The sequence below is a fragment of the Pseudorca crassidens genome, chromosome 2 (genome assembly GCF_039906515.1).
Source record: "Pseudorca crassidens isolate mPseCra1 chromosome 2, mPseCra1.hap1, whole genome shotgun sequence".
NCBI lineage: Eukaryota > Metazoa > Chordata > Mammalia > Artiodactyla > Delphinidae > Pseudorca > Pseudorca crassidens.
The window spans coordinates 25,001,065-25,023,572 of NC_090297.1; the positions used below are offsets into that span (position 1 = coordinate 25,001,065).

The 22,508-nt window shown below is 54.5% G+C and overlaps 1 long non-coding RNA gene across 1 annotated transcript; it reads left to right on the forward strand.

Moving 5' to 3' along the window:
• The first annotated feature begins 2,989 nt into the window (after positions 1-2,989).
• LOC137210222 (uncharacterized) lies at positions 2,990-6,343 on the forward strand. Its single transcript, XR_010936378.1, has 3 exons — positions 2,990-4,533; positions 4,657-4,827; positions 6,041-6,343. It is a non-coding gene; the product is annotated as an uncharacterized lncRNA (long non-coding RNA).
• The last annotated feature ends 16,165 nt before the right edge of the window (positions 6,344-22,508 follow it).

Below are 22,508 nucleotides of genomic sequence, written 5' to 3' on the forward strand. Positions count from 1 at the left end.
CGGTTCCCGCAGCGCGCGCGGGGCCGAGTGACGGCCGAGATGGGACGCGGCGCCTGCGCCGGCCGGGCCCGGGAGGAGGCGCGCGCCGGGCCGGGCGCGAGGAGCCGCCGGAGAAGGGGCGGGGGGGTGGGGGCGACGCGCGCCGCCTCCTGTTAAAGGGGGAACAGCTCCAGCCGAGCCAAGCGCACCCTCCCCCTCCCCGCCCTGGGCCCCAGGCGCCGGCGCGGGAGAAGCCCCGGGTAAGACCCCGCCCCGCCCTCGGCCTCCTGGACCGCAGGCTGAGGCGATCCGCGACACCCCTCCAGCGATATCCCAGGCGTAAGGCATCTCGCGCAGCCAGGGTCTCGGGGCCCTGAGGGCTGAAACATTTGCCCCCCTCCCCCATGTGCACTGCAAATTGCATATCCCTGTGCATGCAGGTGCCAGTCGTGTGAGCTGAACTTTGCATATGCTTATGCATACAGGTGCCCTAGGCGTGCACTGCAATGTTGCCTGACTGTGCATGCAACTGCCTCACACATGCACAGTCCTTTAACTTGTGTTCAGGTCCTGAATGCATGTTGCTTGTTCCTGTGGGTAGGGATGCTATATATGTGCAAGCTTACAAGTGCCACACGTGTGCTGAATGCTGTGCGTCACTTGTATGTAGGAACCACATATGTACACTGCAGTGTGGTATGTTTGGTGCATACTCTGGTGTCAGCTCGGCAATGTTGCATGTCCCTAGGCACGGGTATGCTACACGTGTGCAGCGTGTTACATGTTTTCCTGAGCGCCTGTCTATTCCCTCAAGTGCCTTTCCCTGTGCCAGGGGCGCCCCCATGTTGCATATGTTTGTGTAGAGGCAGCAGAAACCTACAGACCCGCCCCCTCCCCATCCCGGCAGTGCGCCCAGGAACAGTTGGGTGGGGCCAGAGCCCACATGGTAAAGGCGGTACTCAGGGAGATGCCCATGGCTCAGGACCCTGGTCCGGTGGTTTGTGGCCTGGGCAGGTTGCCACCGGGAAGGTGGGCAGACCAGGGACACACCACTTCCGCCAAAGACAAGTAGGTTAATCCCACGGCTCTGGTCAGAGGAGTAGCCAGCAGGGGGCAGCTTTGCAATGAGGGTGGGACGGTTTCAGGGACTCTACTTTTTGAAGGTTCTCTGGCCAGGAGGGGGCCAAACCTAGAGAGCAAGGAAGTCCCCAGTCCACCCAATCCCAACCCCACCTCTCCACTGAAGCCCCTTGAGTTGTGCCTCCCGGGAGATGGAGCAGGATAAGACCACCTCTCCCCAGGGGCAGTACCAGAGAAAAAGCCCCCATTCCCTCCCTCCGTCTCTCACCTCTCCAGCAGTCTCAGTGACATTTGTTGTGAGTGATTGTGAGAGATTACCCACTTTAATGGAAGGAGGTAATAAGGAGTGATGAAGGAGTCTCACCCATCACCTTCAGGGAATTTATGAGGCTGGATGAGGCAGGGAGGAGGGCTGGCACTTTTCCTTTCCCAGCAGGAGCCCAAGGAGGCCTGTGCCTTGGGCCGAGCACTGGCAGGCAGGGCTCCTGGGTTCTTGCTGGGCACCCTCAGGCACACCCCGGGTCTCTGGGTTCGGAGGTTCAGCTGCTGCTGGGAAAGCCAAGCCAGGCGAGCCTTGCTGTCTGCATGGTGTGTTGAGAGCCACCCCAAGGGCAGTGGGAGATCCCAGGCCTCCTTACTCGGGCGCTGGGAGGGGCAGTGGGGTTGCTGGGGTTGAGGTCCTAAGGAGGTGGGCAAAGGTGAGGAGAGTGGTCAGGACATGGGATACCCACAAGGATGTAAGGACAGGCCCTCAGAAGTCTCCAGGACCCTGTCCTTCACAGCTCCAGCCCCTTCCACTCCTACAGGGAGTCTGCCTTCCTCTGTATGAATATTCATGACATTAGCATACTAGAGACCCAGAGCCCAGAGAAACCCGGGCAGGTCTCTTGCAGATGTGATGCAGCTGGATCCCTGAGGCTTTCCTCCTCCCCTCAGGATCCAGCTGGGTTCAGGGTAATGGGAGGGCTGGCTCCGGAGAGACAGCAGGGTTTTGTCTGTTTCTCTGTGCCTTGGAAGCCCTCAGAGTTCTCGACCCCATTCTTTCAGCCACAGAAACGTATGCCCTAGGAAAGACAGGTGGTCAGACAGAGTGAGGGACTGACAGAGATGGTACCCCATACCTGGGGGCTCATCGGGGCAGGGTGGGGAGATCAGTAAGGCAGGAGGGGCTGTGGGAGCTGGCTGGAGAGAGCTGGACCTCCCAGGGGTTGTGCAGGAGCAGGCTAGATTCGGTCAAACCTCTGGAAGGCTCTCCCCCGCGGTGCCTCCCTGCACTGGGGCTTCCCCACCTCCTTTCCCATGAGCCCCTGCCCTTCTAGACTCACTCTGGTGATAATGCCGCCTGAGAGGACTTGGAGTAATTACAAATCGTTTCCATATTCAAATCCAGGTGGTTGAAGAGAAATTACTTTTCTGACAGCCCTGGCAGGGGGTGGAAAGAGCAAGTCGTAGCCCCAAGAGGGCCTCCAGGGAGCCTGGGGCAAAACCTGGGCAAGGTAAGGGGCACCGGCCAGAGCCTGAGCACAGAGAGCTTGCGCAGAGTGAAGAAACAGCTCCCAGCAGCTCCCCACCACACAGACTGGACAAGGACAATGACTCCAGCTCTTTATCCCCATTGGGGCCCCTTCTGGGACCTCTGAGGGGATGGCGGGGACCAGTCCCACAAGGGCAACTAGAAGTCAGGCTGTCCGCTTGCTCTCATGCTGCCGTGCCAGGGCACCTCGAGAAAATCCCTTCAGCTTCCTGAGCCGGTTTCCGTATCTGCGAAGTGGTATAAACGATCTCACCTGCACTCCAGTAAGATAAAGATACGGATTAGCAAGAGTTATGCCCCTGAAAAGGGCCTTTTAAAAATAATTGTTTGATTACCAATTAATTTGTATTTTTGTTAACAGTAACCACCACCAGCAGCCCAGTCGGGAGGCAGCCCAGCCCTTAGTGGGGCAGCGCAGGAGAAGATGGCGGGTCGAGGAGGGGAGCAACCCCAGCCTCGCCCGCCTGGCCTCAGCTCTGCCTCTCGATGGGCCAGCCACCGCTATGCTTCATTGCCCTTTAAACAGATGAGAAAATCTTCTTCCCTTCGCAATGATTTATTTGGCCCAGAGCCTGGGCAGGTTTCCTTCCAGCCGGTGGGACCTAGGAGCATCCCTCCCTCAAGCCCCTGCCCTCCATTGCCACCCAGCCAGGCACCTACAGCAACCCAAAGCTCTGGGTACCAAGGTCTCCTTCCAGACCCCCACCCCCACTGCAGACACCTGTCAGGAGATCATAACATGGCCCCAAAGACACCCAAATCCATGTGACCGTCTTCTACCAGGGTCTGCCCCAGAGCTCAGTGCTCTGGCTGCCAGGGCGGGGTATACTGGAAAAGATGGACTGGTGGGCCCCCTCTGCCTGCAGGAAGTCCTGTGTGTCTAGCTTCCTGCTGCAGATGCCAAATGCGTTAGGAGCCTGGGGAACCCAGGCTGGAGGTTTGTCATTTTCTTGGTGCTATAACTTAGGGAGAAAAGGGAGGATTAGTTGCTTCCTAGCTAAATCTTCCCAGAAGGCCAATGCCTGGTTTGTGTACAGCCCTCAGGGCAGTGCCTGCATTCTCCGGCCCCTAGCCCCTGGGGCAGAGGATAGAGAACTTTAGGGTCCTGGGTGATTTTTACATACATGTCTTATACTGGAGGATGTGCACAAGACACCTGGAGGGTATGCACAAGAAGATGCCTGCACTCATTCATTCAACAAATATCTATTAAACGTTTACTATGTTCTAGGCACCAGGATACAGACCGTCAGCAAGTCCCATTGCTTCTACCTCCCAGAATATCCCAAATCTATTCGCTCTTCACATCCCCACTGCCAACATCAGGATCCAAGCCACCGACATCTGGTGCCCGAACTCTCCCTTATTTAGTCTCCGGGTTCCCACTTCTACTTCTCCATCCCAACCCATTCTTTGGAGCCCACTGAGCCATCTTTTTAACATGTAAATTGGAGCACCCCTTCTTAAGTCCTCCAATGGCTTCCCACCGCATTTAACACCATGACCTTCCAGGCCCTGCATGACCAGGCCCTTACCAACCTCTCCAGGGCCATCACCCCGCCCACACTATGCTCAAGCAGCACAGGTCTCCTTGCTGTTCTTGTAAAACTCCAAACCCTCCTCCTCCCGGCACTTTGCATGGCTGACTCCTTCTCAGCAGGAAGATCTCAGTTCCAATATCGCCTCCTCCTGCAGGCCTCCCTGATGACACTTCTAAAGCAGCTTCCCCCCTCCCCGCCCCGACCTGCACCGCTCCAGCCGCTCCATCCCATTGCCTTGTTGTATTTTCTTCCTAGCACACATTACTCTGAAAATATGTTGTCTATTTACACCCATGTCATCTGTTTCCCCCACTGGACCATGAGTTCTGTAAAGGCAAGGACCTTGTCCATCCATCCACCATTGGATCCCCTGGCACAAAGCACGATGCCAAGTACACGGTAGGTGCTCAGCAAATGTTGAGGGAGTGAATGGTGAAAGGACAAGCATAGACCCTGCCCTCAAAGAGCTTCCAGTCTGCAATCTTCGATCAATGTTTGTCCCTATAAAATTGTGTTTTACAGTTTCCCACGTGATGAACTGGAAAGAGTTCAGGCCCTGGGATCACACAGATCTGGACTCCTGCTTCTTTTCCTCACTGGTTGTGTGACCTTGGACAAGTCACTTATGCTCTCCAAGCCTCAGTTTTCTCCTCTGTAAAATGGAAGTAATGATCCCAACCTAACAGAGCTGATGTGAGTCACATGAGATGATAAAGATGAAGTGCTTCACACAGTGTCAGACACAGGGAGGTGTCGTCTGCATGAATGTGGGCCCCTTTCAGACTTACTCGAGGCTGCAGGCTGTTCTCGGTTCTGGGGGTCATGGAGATGACTCAGAATGGGGCCCTGACCTTGAGGCCTTCCCAGTGCCCCCTTCCTGAGCCCCATACCAGCTGGAGTTCTCATCTGCTGAGATCATTGCAGCGAAGGAGGCAGCAGGAGCCAAGGTGTGACCAGGACAGTGTGCGCACGTGACCCCTGCAGAGAAACTGAATCCGGATCCACTTCTCTGCAGCACCTCCTCTCCTTATTTGGAAGCCCCTCTTCCTTTTCTGCCATCCTTGTCTGTGTAAACACACACAAACATACACACAGATGCATATACAGACAAACATATCCACACACTTTACACAGTCGCTGTCCCACAGACATATACACTTGACTGGGGTACGCAGGTATATAATTAACCAACACACCCAACCCCAGGACACGATCCCCTCCATTTTTCTGGTGCAGCGGGGACCTGTCTGGCTTACCTATCAGTCCTGTCACCTCCTGCTCTAGACTGAGGTCAGAGACAATCCCTCCCAGTTGACAGGAGGCAGCCCAAGCACTCCCCTTGTTAAATTCTCCCACACTCCCCACTGCTGCAGGCCTTAGAGGCTAGGAGCCCTGGCAACGACTCGGGGTCGGGTGGGGGGATCCCTTGGAGAGGGCCTGGGACACTCGGCAGGCACGGGGCACACTGGCAGTCAGGGGGTCAATGTGTTCCCATCGTCTGAGATGCCCCAGGTTCTCTCCCTGCCCCCAGGTGGGCTCCGTGTCACCTGGATCCTGCTGAACTGGGCTTGTGTCAAGTTGGACCCCACAAGCATAGCAGGCAGGGTGGGGGTGACCTAGAGGTCTAGAGGGACCAGCTCATCCTGCAAAGCCCCTCTGTGGGCCTGACACTGTGCCGGCTGTTTTTAACTTATTGTCACAATTAGCCCCTGGAACGACCCTTTAAGTTGGTAGGGTCACTCCCATTTCACAGATGAAGAAACTGTGGCTCAGAGAAAGGCAGAGATAGAACCCATGCCTCCCCTCATTCAGTAAGGCCCTGCCTGAATCCTGCCTCATCCTTAGCCTCCTTGCTACCCCCCAGAGGACAGACCAAATGCCAACTGTGGAAAATAATTTATTTCAGGATTAGAGCTGATCTTCCAGAGAAGACCAGCTCCCTCAGGGTGAGAGATCTGAGACGGGTCTGACTCCCAGGGCCTCTTCCCTGAAGGGAGAGGCTGAAGCAGGACACCTAGATCTGGGGGAGACAACCAGAGTTGCTGAAGGTGTTGGGAAGGACATGGCACAGGCCTGCTGACGCCTACACACTTGCCTGGCAAGTAGAACCGCCATTGCCACAGACACCACCGCATGGGGACTCACCCCAGGAGGACATCCCTCATGCTCAAGCATACAGCACCTCGTGCTGGCAGGAGAGCAATCACTGCCAGGTGAGCAGCTGGGCCTACCTCACTGCCAACCCTGGCGACTCTGACCTCTGGGGTCCAGGCTTGGACGTGAGGCCTGTGGCTGAGGCAGGGGTTGGGGGTCAGGGGAGGAGGGGAAAGAAGGCTCCTGAGTGCTGTGGCTGGAAGGGAGAGGCCCTGGGATGCATCACTGAGCCAGCGTTCCGCATGTCAGAGTGGGAGTGAGCGGGGCTGAGCTCGGGTACACGTGTGGGTGGTTGTATGCGTCAATGCGTGGGGGGAGAGTCTCTGTGTGTATACGGTATGCCTGCCTGCAGGTTCTGTGTGTGTCTGCCTAGGCCTTGTACGTCAGAAGCCGGGGCCTGGCTCCGGGGATCTCTGCTGTGTGTGTGTGTGTGTGTCTTTGCGTGCAGGGTGTGTGGGGTATTTGTGCACTGATTTTTCTGTTTGGGTGTATGTGTGGTGTGGAACGCATACTTGTGTGTGACACTGGGATCTGTGCACCCCCTCAGTGTCTGGGGGAATGTGCCGGGTGTTGACAGGGCAGTGTTTGGTGGTGTTGGAGTTTGTGTGGAACCAGAGGGTGTGGTGTTTCTGTTTAGTGTGTGCTCGAGCCTGTCTGTGGGGGGGGGGGGGGGGGGGGAGAAAGTGCTTTCAGGCCTGTGCATATCTGTGTGTCAGTGTTTGGTACGTGTCTGTGCCAGCCTGTGGTGTGTGTTCCTGCATGCACTTGGAGCTGTGGGCAGGCCTTCAATTTCCCAGGGGGCCTGTGTGTGTGATACTATTTGGTGTGTGTCTGTGGGCGGTTGTGGGCCTGGGTGTTTTATATATATGTATATGCCTAGATAAGGGATGTGCATTAGTGTGTTGCGTGTGTCTGCTGATCTGTACTCATGACATGGTTATTCTTGTCATTGGGGATTTTTTGAACTAATTCTTGCCAGGAAGTCCCCCGGGGACACACGGCACTCCCAGCCTGAGACCTTGGCGATGCTCCCCACTCCCAACCAACTTGGTGAGCTCTGCGCCTGCCTTTTGGAGGCGGGGCCCTCCTGAGGCTACCCAGAAACTGCCGGCCACCGGGGCAAGGTCACATAGCTGGAGGAACACGGCCTCCCCGCACCCCTCCGCTCACAAAAGGCACTCCCGCTGAGGCTGCCGCGCACCCCGCGCCCCGCCCAGGTCTCCCCTGAAATGAATTTTCATTTCCGCTTGGGGCGGGCGGGCGGTAAGGCCTCCGGGGCCCTCCGTGGAGGCCGGGGTGCCGGCCGGCCGCAGGGTCGCAAAGCCGAGGAAGGCAGCGCGGATTTGAATTTCAAAGGCAGCTGGGGCCCAAGTGCGTCTGCGTTGTGCGGTTGTGTGTGCGGCGCTGGTGTGTCCGCTCACGCGCTTGCGTGTGTGGCGTGTGTCTGGGTGGACGTGCTTTGTGACTGGGTCTCTGCGGGGACGGGGCGAGCCCGGCGTGGGCTGCGAGCCAGTAACTGGGAGCACGGGTGTCAGGGTCTCCATCACTGCGTGAACATCCACGGGAGCGTGTCGCGCGTCTGTGCGCGCTGTGGGCAAACGTTTGCCTCTGCGAGCCTGTGTTTCCAGCCTGTGTTTCCAGGACGAGTCCGCTCGAGCGTGTCTGTGTCTGTGTGTGTCCGTGTTCCCGGTCCTGCGTGTGTCTGCGGGTGTGCCAGTGCATCTGGGTGCTCGCTGCCTATGTCACTGAGGGTGTGTCGGTGTGTCTGCGCTCACGTGTGGACGAGCGTTTGCCCCAGTGAGCCTAGGGGGCGGGTGTTTGTAGGAAGGAGTCTGAGTGTGTCTGTCCGTGTGTGTCCGCGCCCAGCCCCTGCACAAAGCTGCGATCGTGTCCCTGCATTTGTGCACTTAGGTGTCTGTATCATAGTGCCTCCGCCGGCGTTGGCGCCCACGAGTGTCGGTGTGTCTGTGCAAGGGTGCAGGAGTGGGTGTCCGTGAGCGTGCGCTGTGGGGAGCAGGCCCGACGCTCACAGCCGCCCGTGCCCCCAGCGCTGTGTGTCCTCTACAGCGCCACTGGGCCTCTCTGGGCACCCGCGGGAGGCTGAGGGAACGGCCCTCTCCTCACAGGGACCCCGGGCCGCCAGCCCCGAGCACGCCTCGGCCCTCTCCTCCCCCCAACCCCGGCCTCCCGGCTCGCCGACCCATGTGGCGCTCAATGGGTTCTCGGAGGCAATGGCCAGGGAGGATGAGCCATTAGCCCGAAGGGCGGAGCGGCGCCTGTTTCACGCTCGTGCTCTTCTGAGGCCCTGGGAGGAGCTCATCCGTCTTGGGCAATGGGCTTGCGCGGCTCTGAGATCTTCGCCAACATGTGGCTGCACTGAGATTCAAGCCAGAGCGCAGGAAGGTCCACCAGGGTACCAAGGCGGTGCCGACTCCTAACAAGCACATGCGCACACGAGCCCTAACTCAGATGCGTCTGGGCACATTCCTAAGCATGCCTAACACAGCCAGGCGTGTGAGACAGGCCCCTGACACCGGGCTCAGAGGGCAGGTCCACGGATGCACACCCAGAGACCGGCAAGTGTGTGTGCACATTCCACTCACTTGAACAGCCTCAACTCTCCCCGGGTTTTGGACCCTGTGGGGTGAAGAGCACCGTGGCTCAGAAGTGCTAGAGAAGAGCGGCAGCCTGAATCACTCCATGTTCCCTTTACTCCGTCAGGCCCTAGTTTGGGCCCTGACAGGGAGGGTTCACTCTGCACCCTATCTCCCAGAAGCTGGGGGGAGGGGCACAAAGACCCCAAAGCCAGTTATTCCTGGTCATTCCAATAATGTGTGGTCCCATAGCCAGAGGCAGACGAGAGCCAGTTGTTGCCTCCTCCTGGGGGCCCTCCAGAGGCCTTACTAGGGACAGGGAGGTGACATCAGGATGCCCAAAGGACAAGAGGAACTAGGGATGAGAAGATGATTTCAGGTCCTCCTTCCCTGACAGATGGGGAGCATTTTGAGGAGGGGAGGGGCCAACCCCTCCCAGTAAGCCTCAACAAGGGGCCTGGCGCCAAGGGGCTGCTCCAGAAACACTAGGGACAGAATGAAGAAAAGAAATAAATGAGTCAGAGAAAGCAGAGGACCACCTGAGGGCTGAGGGAGCCCTACACAAAGGCAGAAATAGCATATCCAGGCTCTGTACCTGTGTGTGTGTGTGTGTGTGTGTGTGTGTGTGTGTGTGTGTGCAGTTGTTTGGGGGAGGATGTGTGAAGCTGGAGATTAAGCTGGAAATATATCACTGAGGGTCTTGTAAGCTAAACTAGAGGTAGACTTTATTCTGAAAGCAAGAGATCTATGAAGAGTGTTGGACAGGAAACAATCATAGTCAAGTTTGTTTAAGGAAGGACACAGGGCAACTGGGAGGTGGATTTGAGGAGTCAGGATTGGAGAAGGCAACTGGTTAGAGGCTCATTCGATCATTCATTCATTCATTCAACAAATATTTAGTGAGAGCTTACTAAAAATGTCTGGCACTGAGCGAGTGAAGAGGATACAACCTAGGATCTCAAGGAACTTCTAGAACCTGACAACCACATAACTGCTGTGGTTATGTGGAGTTTACCTTCCAGTGGGGGAGGGGAGCCAGACACAAAAGCGTAAATACATGGCATGTGAGTGTTGCTAAGTACAAAGAAGGAAGACAGTGCTGGGTAAGGAGGCAGGAGAAGTAGAGGAGAATGGGGGTGATTTGGGGTAAGGTGGTCAGGGAAGGTGTCTCTGGGAAGGTGACATCCAAGCAGAAGGAGGTGAGGGATATTTGGAGGAAGAGCTGTCCAAATAGGGGGAACTGCAAGTGCAAAGGCCCTAAGGGGGAGTGTGCTATTTACTCAGATGGGGAAGGATTTGTGGGAAGTCGATATTTTCTATTTTGGACACACTGCATTGAGGCGCCTTCAGGACATCCAGGGATGGTGACCAAGAAACAGGAGAGATTTGGGTAAAGATAGGGATTAGAGAGAATGGAACCTTGGGAGCTAATGCAGTAGGAGAGATTAAGGATACACTGCAGGGAGGAGAATGGAGAGCAACCTGAGGCGTGAGAGTCAATTTTGGAGAGACCGGCTGCTAGGGGTAGAGAGTGGGCGTGGGGACAAGGTGACTAAAATGGCATCCCCAGAATGGTCCTGGGTACTAGCTGCCCCTCCTCCCAGTCCTGCCTGGGCCCACAGCCTCTCCTCTCTTGCCAAATTACCCTGCTGCCTGGGAGAGAGCCAGGGAAACAAGCTGGGCTGTTGACAGGAGCCCCTTTCGACATGACCTCCTGTGGTCCCCTGGGCTCCGTCTGCCCCATCCTGGCCATCAGACCCAGCCTGTCCACCTTTAGTGCTTCCTTCCTCTCCCTTGAGGCTGAATCCTCAAGCAACTCTGCAGCCCTCCCAGATGGTATTGGTCCTGGGGAGTAGGGGAGCCTGGACTGAGAGTCTGGGGGGCCACAGACGAAGTCTTGGGTGGCTCCTGAGCCTCAGTTTTCCCTTGTGTTGGGATCTGTAGAGACCCTCCAGCCCTAACATGATTAGAATCTCTGACGCTCTTGCATCACATTTCAGATGGTTTCAGTGGTGTGCTGGTAACTGTTTAACGGGCTCTGGGTAGGGAGTAGGGAGGTGTAGCCTTGATTTGTAGCATTTGTCAATTTCCATGGTGTAAAGCCTCCTGTGATGGTCAATTTCAACTACTACCATGAAGTCAACTGGTTGGCAAAAGTCCTAAACATTTACAATGGGCTCTCATAAGCTGGACGAGCTGGCTCCCGCACCTTTACCAGACCCTTTCCAGAGAGATGGAAGAGGCAAAAAGCCTGGGGTGGGGCATGGGGGTGTGTGTGGTATCTGCCGGCAAGTGAGGAGGGAGAAAAGCTGGGCTTTCTAGCCTCCCCATCTTCCTCTCCACACCGAAGTCATTCCTCAGGGAGAGGCTCAGAGCCTCTTGTCTGCCCCCATTTCTCCTCCAACTTTAACCATTTGACATCCTTCCTAGGCTTTCTACCTACTGCATTTCCTACTCAGAAGGGGTCTGGTACCCACGACCTCTCCCACTTTCCCCTCCTCCCTCTCAAAGGGGCACCTTTACTTGGAAACAGAGGCCAGACAGCCACAGGCCATGTCATAAGGACCCGTAGTCAGGCCACAGCTGTGGTCACTGTAGACAGGTGACCCAGATATCTGGTCCAGCTCTGCCACCAGCTCCCAGGACGTTCCTCCCTCTACCTGTCCTCAGTTTCCCCATCTGAAAGATAGGTAGCAAGTGCTGGCGTCTCCAAAGGCTCTTTCAACTGTGAGATTCTGCAGTCTCTACCTTTCCTTGTCTCAGCCCTGATGGCAGCTCAGGGCCTCCTCTCTCAGACACATTTCCCCAGCCTCCTAGACCCTCCCTGCTCCAGTGGCCCCCCACTGCCTCTGGCTCCCCAGGCTCCCCGATAAGGGGCCCAACTAATTATATTAGAATTTCATGTCAATTAGCAAGCAATTACACGGGAAAATTGGTGCCTAATTTGAAGCAATAACAGCAATTCCATTGGACATCTCCACTGGCCAAGGCGAGATAGCTGCAGACAAGACTGCTCAGCAGGCCTGGCCCCATCAGAGCCCCTGCAGGATGGGAGCTGGCTCTTAGCCCTGACCTGAGCCCAAGACTACAGTTCTCCTTTAAGGATCTTTCTTTGAACAACTTTGTGCTGATGACATGGTCTGCCCAGGCCTTTGCTAAGTGACGGTTATAGAGGAAAGGAGGGAAAGTGGGCAGTGGGGACAGAGGGGAGCTGAGGCAGACAGGGCCTCCTTCACTGAGGAGGTGGGGAGGGTTTGGGGAGGCAGGGAGGAGGGGAGACATGGGGCGGGGGGTGGGGGGGACACTAATTAACATGAGCGAAGGCTTGGATGCTGGAGTGGGTGATGTGAGCTCATGACTAACGGAGAAACCAGTCGGGCCAGAGCACAGTGGGTGGGAGGAGCTGAGGCCACAGAGGTAGGTAGGGTCAGACTGGGAATGCCATTCCAAGGGACTGAAACATTCTCCTGGAGGCCTAGGGAGCCACTGGGGGCTCAGGGGAGGAGGAGGAGACTGTGCTGAGACTCATCTTGGCTTCCTGACCTTGGACCACCAGCAACTACCATCTCACCCACAGCTGCTGTGGGGTCCCATCTGATCTCCCCTCTTAACATCTCTGGAACCCACTGCCTTTGTTCAGGACCACAGACATGTGACAGTAGCTATTAGTCTTGTCCCTCAGCCTCTGACAGTATTTTCCCCAAGTGAAGTGAAGAACAAATTCAACCATATTCCTCCTTTGCTTAAACCCCCACTGGCTCCCCAGCGCTCTCGGGATAAAGTTCAAACTCCTTACCTCAGCATTCACTGCCCTTTACCATCTGACCCCTGTAGACCCCCCAGCTTTCCCTTTCTTCCTGCCTCCACCCCATGTCCCAGGATCTAGACCCCATTTTCTGATCGTACCAGCCTCTCTCTCACCTCCCAGGCTCTGACCATGCCATTCCTTCTGCCTGGACTTCTCAGTGAATCTTTCCAGGACCCTTCCTCTACCTCCCAGATTCCTCCAGAAAGCATCAGTTCTTCTCTCCTTTGGGCTCCCTTTGTAACCTCCTTCTGTGACACCGTAAACTCTGTTTCAGAGCTGTTAGCACCAGCGTCTGCTTGTCCCACTGGACTCAGAGCTGCTCACGGGCAGGGCCTGGAGCTGATTTACTCCGTGTCTCCTTCCTCAGCACCAAAAGTGAACAAATGAAGAAGACAAAGGGATGGGAGAAAAACATTTTCCCCTGAGGGTGGTAGGGAAGCTGAGGCGGGCCCCAGAGAAATATTCATGAATCTGGTGATACTTCACTTAGAAAGGAAAGCTGGGTCGGCTTTTAGCCCTCTGTCTGCTAGAGCCAAGCCCTGCCCCCATCCCTCCATCCTTACAAAGCCTGGAGTACCTCACTTCAGTCCACTCTTACCCAGGTGTTTTCACCTCTGCTTTCAACACATGAGATAAAGACAGCCCCTACTAACCCAAGGATACCCACCCCCAAAAAAGGCAGTTCTCAGGAGGGCAATGGCACAGTAAACTGAATTGCAGCAGGAAGGACTGTGGGCAGACTCAAGGAGGAACTTCCTGACCATCAGAGCTCAACCACTAAAGTGATCCCTAAAGGAATGACAAAGGGAAAGGGGTGGGGGGCCTTGGCCCATCCAAGGGAGACCAAACAGACGCCAGGGATGGATACGCAGACCTTCCTGGAGGCAGGGGGATACCTGGCTGACTTTTCTGAGAGCTTGGTTCTCACTTTGGGGGGTTGCCACTCCATCTCAAGGCCCATCATTCACATTAATTACTGAGAAAAAGCTGATTTCTCCTCATTTCCAGACCTCAAATGACAGTATCATTAGGCTGGTAATGTTCAGAGAAATTGTGTGTGTCTGTCTTGGAACGTTTCCTGAGCCAGAATGGGTGAGGGTGCCCCCAGTGAGGGCTTTTCTCTAAGACACTCCATGTGGCAGAGGGCCGATCTCAGAAAGAGATGCTATGCCACCAGGGCAGAGGTGCTCTCCCTCTCTGGTGATGGTGATTAAACCATACCAGGCAATGGTGTGGGTAACAGCTCACAACACAGAAACCCTGCCAGATGTGAACAGAGCCAGCAATTCCCCTCTGGGACTTACACAAGGACACAAACGTCCTTGAGTCAGCTGAACTTGAACTCAGGCCTGACGGTTGCCACAAGCCTTCCCCGTCTTACCTGGACTCTGTGCTCTGAGCTCCCTGCCCACCTCTGGACCAAGAGGCATCTGGGCACCATCTTGTCTCTGGGAAGGGGGAGTTGGCCATTGCCACACATTCCTTCCTCCCTCGGCCCCGTGTACATAAACATGAGCAGACCTCAGACAATACCTCACAGCCCTTTATATGCCTCTTCACACTCTTCATCGTGTTTAACCCTCACTCAGACCCACTTATCATATGTGGAAACTGAGGCCCAGAGAGGTGAGTAATTTGCCCAAATTCAATCCTCCGAGCTAAAGCTTGACTCCAGGTCTTCCCAACATCAAAGTTCAGGCTGAAGACAGAGTCTTCAGTGAAATCCATCCAGTACACTGGGAACACCTCCTCTGTCCCTGCTCCTGATACAGAGAATTGGACCCAAACAGGCTCTGCCCTCAAGAGCTGAGGTTGGTGAGGGAGAGGCAGGATGTAAAAATATAATTATAGCTCACTGTGATCTGTGCATGACACAAAAGAGGAGATACAAAAGCTTTATCCTCACCAGTAATCAAAGACATGCAAATTAAAACAATATGATGTAGTTTTACCTATTGAAATGAATAGTTGTTTTTAAAGATAGCACCAGTGTTGATGAGAACTGAAATCTGGGGCGCTCTCAGCCTCCATTGATGGAAGGGTAAAGGCCATCGGGCTATGGTGTCAGGAGCTTTTAAAACAGACAGACCCCTTGGTGCTCTTAATCTACTTTTAGGAACTCAATCCAAGAAGTAACCAAAGATGTTGAAAAAGAACCATGCATAAGGATGCTTATTGCCATTATTTATAACCGTGAAAAGTCACAACCACCATAAATGTCTAGCAATAGAGGGTTGGTTAAATAACTTATGATATATCCATATATAAGAATATTATACAAACATTAAAAGTCATGTTCTTGAAGAATTTTTAATAACCTGGGGAAAAGCTCATTATATAATGATGAGTGAAACAAAGCAGGAAAAGAAACTGTACATATAGGATATTCTTAATTTTATAACGAAAATATTATAACGAAAATATTCAATCAATTCATTTAAAGAAAGTCTGGAAGGAAATAAACAGAGAGTTAAATCTGAAGAGAGGATTATCGGTGATTTTTTTTGTTTCAATTAATACTTTTTTGTTTCTTCTAAATCTTCTACAAAATTTTTGGGGAAAAGTCATTAGAAATATGTGCAGTGTGTGTGCAGGGGAGGAAGGGGGCAGCCCAGGATGTCATGAGAACACAGAGGCTCCTAACCCAGCCTGGGCAGTCAGGGAAGGCTTCCTGCTGGAGGTGATGCCTATGCTGAGTCTCAGAATGTGAAAGTTTATCCAAAGGAGGGAGGATTGGCTAGTATAAATGGTAAGTATAATTTTGGATATCTGGGTAATTTCTAAGAAAGATAGGATGCTCAAACATTGGTCATGAGGTATAGTCTATATCTAGCTTTGCTTCTTTTTTTTTTTTTTTTTTTTTTGCGGTACGCGGGCCTCTCACTGTTGTGGCCTCTCCCATTGCGGAGCACAGGCTCCAGACGCGCAGGCTCAGCGGCCATGGCTCACGGGCCCAGCCGCTCCGCGGCATGTGGGATCTTCCCAGACCGGGGCACAAACCCGTGTCCCCTGCATCGGCAGGTGGACTCTCAACCACTGCGCCACCAGGGAAGCCCCGCTTCTTATTTTTATATGCTGTGAAGTAGTTAGTTCTTTGTGCCAGTCAAACTGCCACTTAAGAAGGTATAAAAGGGATGTGGGGGTTATTTCATGTGTTTTTATAAACTCTTTTGGTTTGTGTGAAATTGTGATTTATAATAAGAAATATATATTTTGTCTTCCTCTTGGAAAAAAAAAAAGGAGGGAGGATTGGTCCCAGGCTAGGAAACATTATGTGCAAAAGCACAGAGGAAAGAGAGATCCTTACCTCTTCTGGCAACTCTTAGTAGCTGTGTAGCTGAGTGAAGGGGCAACAGGTAAACCCAGTCAGTGAGCAGAGACCTAGACCGGGTTGAGGAGCTAGCGCTTTGCTGTGAGAATAAAGTGAATGGTCCTCTGCAGGGGCTGTAACATAACAAGATCCAAGTTGTGTTTTAGAAAGAGCGTTGTTGTGGCCACAGAATGGGGCATGGGAGACAGGATGAGGCCAGGAACTGGGGAGAGCCATTCAGAGTCTGTTGCACCATCTGGGTGAGAGAGGGGGCTGGCCTGGGCTGGGCGGTGGTGACAGAGAGGAAGAGAGGAGGGGCAGGCTGGGGCAGTGATCATGAGGAGATTTGACAGGACTCGGTGATTAATTGGAGAGGGGAGGCAGGGTGGGGGAGGGGAGGCTCTGCCTCTGACCGTGACTGTAGCGCGCACATGCAGGCACTCAGATTTAGATCGCACGATTTCAGGAGGGGCTTTCTCCCCCATTCTCCCAAAGGGGCAGATTTGGGGCTTAGTCAATATTCGGCTGCAGACCCTGGAAGAAGCTGACCTTGGCCCAGTCGCCACCTGACATCTGGCTCATGCCGGGCACCCCTGTGCCCCTGTGTGTGCCCAGCCTGCTGCGCCAGAACATGGGGGTGGGCAGGGTTAAGGGGAAGCCCGCATGGAGGGGGGCCGTGGGCGGGGGCAGGCACAGAAAGGCCAAGGCTAGGCCTTCCCTCATGACTCAGATACACACGGCCACACACATGGACCAGGATCCACAGAGAGAGGGCACAGTCGTCCACAGGGACTCTGAGAGTCACAGACAGCACAGGCAGAGATACACAGAGGCACAGCCTGATGTAGGCTGTCAGATGCGGGTCCTGTCACACACACAGCCACATATCCACAGTCAGACAGCCTCCGACACGGTCAGCCCCAAACAGGGCTCACGCTCAGGCCACTGTGCTCAGCTGGAGCCCCCAAGGGCCTCCAGGCTATTCCACCCCCAGCCCTACCACCCCACCTCCCTCCCCAGGAGGATGGGACAGAGGGGCCAGCAGAGGGGACTGGCACAGAGACCAGCAGCCAAACGGGGCAGCCGGGAGGGAGGCCTCTGAGAAGGGGTTGCCAAGGCAACAGGCTCCTGCAGAACCAACCAGGAGCTTAGATTCTTGACTCTTATTTTTAGAAGTTGGGCCTGGGCTGGTTGGACCAGCCAGCGGGCCAGGTTCCCCCAGGCAGCGCCTGATGGTATAGACACCAGCCTCAACCCTGTCTCCGGGGGTTCAGGTGGGCAGTGCTCCTGCTGAGACTTCCACACACACCCAGCCTCCTTCCCAGGGACGTGCCCTGGGCAGGATCTTCTACTTCCTTCTGTCTTCATGCAGACCCAGGCTCCTTCTACCGGCACTAGCATCTAACCTGCAGGCCCCAGGAATGGGGACAGAGCCTGCCCTCCTACCACAGCCTGTTGATGTCTCTGGCTTAATTTCTGGTGTGCTGGGGAAAGAAAGGGTGGGGAGCTTGGCCAGATTTGTGTGGTGGTGTGCGTGACACCTGTGTCTGAATAGTGCATACGTGTGTACATCTTAAGGGTGACTCTCGCACTCAACTCTGCATGCCTGTGTGTGTGTGTGTGTGTGTGTGTGTGTGTGTGTGTGAATTCTCTCTTCTGCAGGGGCAAGACAGAGTTCTCCCTCTCTCTCAGCCCCACTCACCCCCCCCAACCTCCACCCCTGCCTGGATGTCTTAAGAGTGGGGAGAGGGCAGAGACCTCAGATGGAAAGGTCGTGGGGGGCCTGGGCCCTGGTGTCCCCTCTTGTCCAGACCCTCTCTGTGTCTGAGCAGATAGCTCCTGAGGGGGGTGAAAGAGTGGCGTCAAGGATAGGAGGGACCAGACACATCCAGGTGGACAGAGACTGGATGAGGGGAGCTCGGGGAAGCTCCAGTGAGCTGACTTCATGGCGACTCCTCCAGCTGCTGGGGATTTCTCTGTTAATCTGGGACTGCTCCGTTTGCATCTCATTTGCCTATATTTGCATAACAAGGACCTGGCTGGCACCAGAGATTGAAATTCCTAGCCTGGGTAATTATGTGAAAAAGCCTCTGGAGACCAGCAGGAATCCTGGGGCCAGGGAAACAGAGGCAGGGAGCTGGATGTGTTGGTGTTACTGGTACCCATTCAATCCCAGAAGCCTCCACTCCTTCCCTAATCCCTGCTGCAGGAGGGGTGGGGATGTCAGTGAGAATGGGATGGGAGGGGCAACAAGACTGAGAATCAAGTCATCCTTGGGAGCCCCCGACGCCCAGATGGAGCTGGGCACAGAGCATTCCCATGGGGGGGACGGCCTGAATTTGGTCAGGGCAGGGCTGGGAGTGGGGATGGAGAAGTAAAAATTTAGCAACCTCTGCCCATCCCACCAGCCCCCTGCCCCCCTCAGCCCCCATCAGTCCGTTAAGAGCTGACTCTAACCAGAGAGCCTGGGATCGTATGCTGGATCTGCCATTTACTAGCTCCAATATTTTCAGACCTGGGCAACCAAGGCTCTTGCCCTGGACCCCCCACTTTAGAGGACCCCACTTTGGCCCTCTTCTGCATGGGGTGAAGAATTTGAAGGTCCACAGTGCCACAGGGCTGTGCCCACCTGGAGCTCCAGCCCCCTTCTAAACTATACTCCGACCCAGGATCCTGGAATTCCCTCTCCAAACAGCCCTAAACTGGCCGCCAGGGCCTGGTGGCCTCTCCCACATCCTTTCTCCTCAAGCTTGCAGGGTGGCAGAAGGGCGGCTCTTTGCCAGGAGTGTGGCAAGCAGGGTCTCGAGTGTCGGGGCATCAACAGGCATGCACACAAGGCCCCTCGTGCAGCCACAGGGAGCCCAGGGATGGGAGAGAAGGGAACCGGGTAGAGGGCTAGAGGCCTCCTTTTGTACTCTGCCCTAGGCTCTTCAAACAGTTGGGGTGGCTCTGACAAGCTGTTTGACCTTGGGCAAGTTACTTAACCTCCCTGTGCCCCTAAGTGGGGTTAATAATAGTAACTGCTTCATAGAGTTGTTATGAGGATGAACTGAGTTAATTCATGTAAAGCACTTAGAACGGTGCCTGGCACAGAGTAAGAGCCTGTAAGTGTTAGCCATTATTATCTATTATCCTGGGACTTGGCTTTTTTCCTTCCAGCTGCAGAAGAAACACCTTTTTTTTCACTTTTAGAGACTGAAGAAGAAGTAGGGGATGGGGGATACCCTTTCCACTCTTTCCCCTTCTCCCTCAGAGCCCAGACCCACCTTTTCTCCCTTCCCAGCAATTGCATCCCCAGGCCAGGAGGCCAGGAGGCCAGGAGGGCAGCCAGGTTATTAGCCTGAAAGTAATGATTTGTTTAACATCCTTATTGGTTGAATGAGTGAGTGAACAAATGAACAAGTGAAAAACAAAGACTGAATGAATAAAAGTCAAACAGAAGGCTCGACTGACTGACAAAAGGAGAGACTGACAGGCAGATGTTTTGGCTTTGGGGGCCCTCAGATCTGTTTCCTGTCTGCTTTCATTATATGGTGGGAGGCCGAGGGGGAGTGAGGGGCCTCGCCAGGCGATCTGCAAGGTCAGCCCTGGCTTTGGCGAGTGGCTCATGCCTTGGGAGGGGGTGCCACTGACAGGCTGCTAAAGGGGGAGCGCCAGACACTGCGTGTGTCTGGGTCCTTTTGTGTCCTGTGGAGGTCTGCATCTGTGTGGGTGGCTGTGTAAATCCCTGTAAATGTCTCTGCTCAGAAGCTCCTCCCTGCCCAACAGTGAGAGGCCCTGGGGCAGGCCGCATCTGGGTCTCGGGCGGGGGATGGGGGATGTTGGTGAGCCTCATTACCCCCTTATTTACACCATGACCCCTCTGGCAGAGCCAGGCCTCAATGTGCCCGCCTGTCAGCCGGGCGGGTTAGCAGTGAGGGAGAATTCTCCTGGGGCCTGGAGGCCTCCGCCGTCTGGCCAGACTAGTGTTGGGGCAAGTGGGGGGACCTGTCTCAGGACGACCCTCTGGGCCCTCGGGCTTGGCACTAGGCTCATCTCAGAGAGGGATGGGAGTGTGGGCACGTGGGAGTGCAGGTGTGTGTGGGCATCGCTGTGTGGGAGCCCGTGTGTGTGATTTTGTGTGTGAGGTGAGACTGTGCGTGGGCAGATAGGTCTGGGTGTGACTGTGAGTAGAATTTTATGTATTTATATTCATGACTGTCTCTGTTTGTGTGTCTGCATGACTGTATCCTTGTGGACTGGGGTTTCTGTGTATGATGGCGTATGTCCCAGGCTGGGAGCTAAGTGCATGAGTCTTGGGTCTGGGGGTTTTCCATGGGAAGCTCCAAGGTGGAGGCTGGAGTGAGAAGGGCCCGGTGGGGACTGGAGCTGTGGCTTTGAGAGGACGGTGAGCATTCTCAGTGAACTCCTGACTTGGCTTTCAACCAGGAAAAATTAACCTCCAAGTCCATTCCTTTAGAAACTGTTCTCATTTCTCTCCTCCTACCTGGGTGAGGCCCAATGGTGCTGAGTCCCACTAGAGGGGCTGGAAGTCCCTGTGAGGAAAACCAAGGAGGCCTAGAGGATGTTTGACAGTCTCTGAGCCTCGATCCCTGGAGGTAGACCCTGGGGTCAGCAGAAGTCGCAGGTTCCCCGGGGAAGCATCCCATAGAGAATTCCCTCATCTGCCCCAGCACAGAGACAGGACACACATAAAGCCACTTTGAGGTACCGTCACACAGTTACCCAGACCTGGGCACTGACATAGCATCACACATGAACTGGAAACCCACGTGTGTAGTCACAGATACGCTGCACACAAGCACATGTGCCCGTTCCCATGCACACATCACGACACGCAGACACTCATACAGGCACTCAGATGTATAGACACATGCGTGCTTACACACAGGAACATGCCCAGACATCGGTAAAACACACTCTTGCCAGGACATACATGCTTAGACTTACATGCACACAGACATGCTTGCGTACATGTTCACAAATATTCTGTCCCTTCCTACCCGCACTCCAGTACTCTCAAACCAATGCCCAGCTGCAGCTCTCACCCACTATGCACGACCCTTTGCAAGGTGGGCATCAAAGGAGGACAGATGCCACATGCATCTGGGACCCTAGGAGTATGGAGCTGTGTGTCTATATATCCAAATCATATATGTGAGTGTCACTGTGTGTCTGGTTGTCTGTGTGGCTCTGTCTAAAACAGGGAAGTGTCTGTTTATGACACTGTGGCTATTTTCCTGTGTATGTCGGTGTGTATTTCCGAATGACCATTGTGTAGCTCTGTGTTGTGTGAATGTGAGTGTGGGCGACAGTACAGGATGTGTGTATCTGTGTGACTGCACTTTGTGGACTATCTCTGTGAGCATGTCTGTCTATGTACGTCTACATTTGTGTATATGCACATTTCCCATGTATACATGACTCTGTGGTCCTGAATCCACAGGCTGGCTGGCCTGACTCCCTCCCTGCAGAGGCTGCAGCCTGGGGCGGGGCCAGGAGAGACCGCACTGAATCCGTCAGCCATTGACAGTCGTATTTACAGAGCCCCGAGTAGGATGTAATTGCTTCTATTAATCTTTCTCCGGTTGTTAATTGCTCACTTATCGGGTTGTGTATTATGCCGACTGTTGCTCTTAATTCGCCTCCATAGCTGCAGGTGTTTGCTGCCTTATTAACTGTTAATCGGCGCGGCTAGAGATGGAGACTTAATTGGCCCCCAGAGCGGGACACAAGCAGGCCAACTGGGCACTGCCAGGCTCTCAGCCTGTCCCTAGAATCCTTACCTGTGGAGCACAGGTGGCTACGAGGGAAGGAAGTGGCTCACTGCCATCCGCCGGCAGACAGTAGTCCTGCATAGTGTCAGAGTGACAACGGCAGGGTATGGCCCCCAGGTAATTCTACCTCCTCCAGGAAGCCAACCAACCAATCGGAATCCAGCTTCTATACTCCCTCTTCATCACCAATAACCTTCCTCTACCCAGGATAGGAGCCAATCTCATTTATTTTAATTATCTGAACCTAACTGAGAACTAAGAGACCAACACAGAGTGGAACTGATTCTCCTCCTTTAACACCTGCTCTGCCTCCCCTCTGACCCTAGCAGTCAAGGCTGTTAAGGTTACAGAGACACCAGCAAAAATGAGGGAGAGAAGGAGCTTCTGCCAGAGCAGGAAGGTAAAGTTAGACCCAGGCAGGACTTCCCAGCTTTTGAAGAGGCTATCTGGAACAATTAGAGTCCAAGTAAGAACAAGAACTTCCAGGATATCTACTGCTCCATCCCAGCCACGCTCAAGGGGTAGGGTACGTCGCAGCCTCTGCCCCAACAGAAAACTCACTTCCTCCATGGCACTGCTACAGAGCTGCAGCAGTGAGAGGGTTCTCCATACTGAGCCCTCCACCCCAAATCACAGCAGAGGAGTCCCAGTTGTCCACAATGGGGACCCTGAGGACCAGAAAGGGCAAAGGAGTGGCCCCAGGGTCCCCCAGTCCTCTCTGGTAAAGGCTC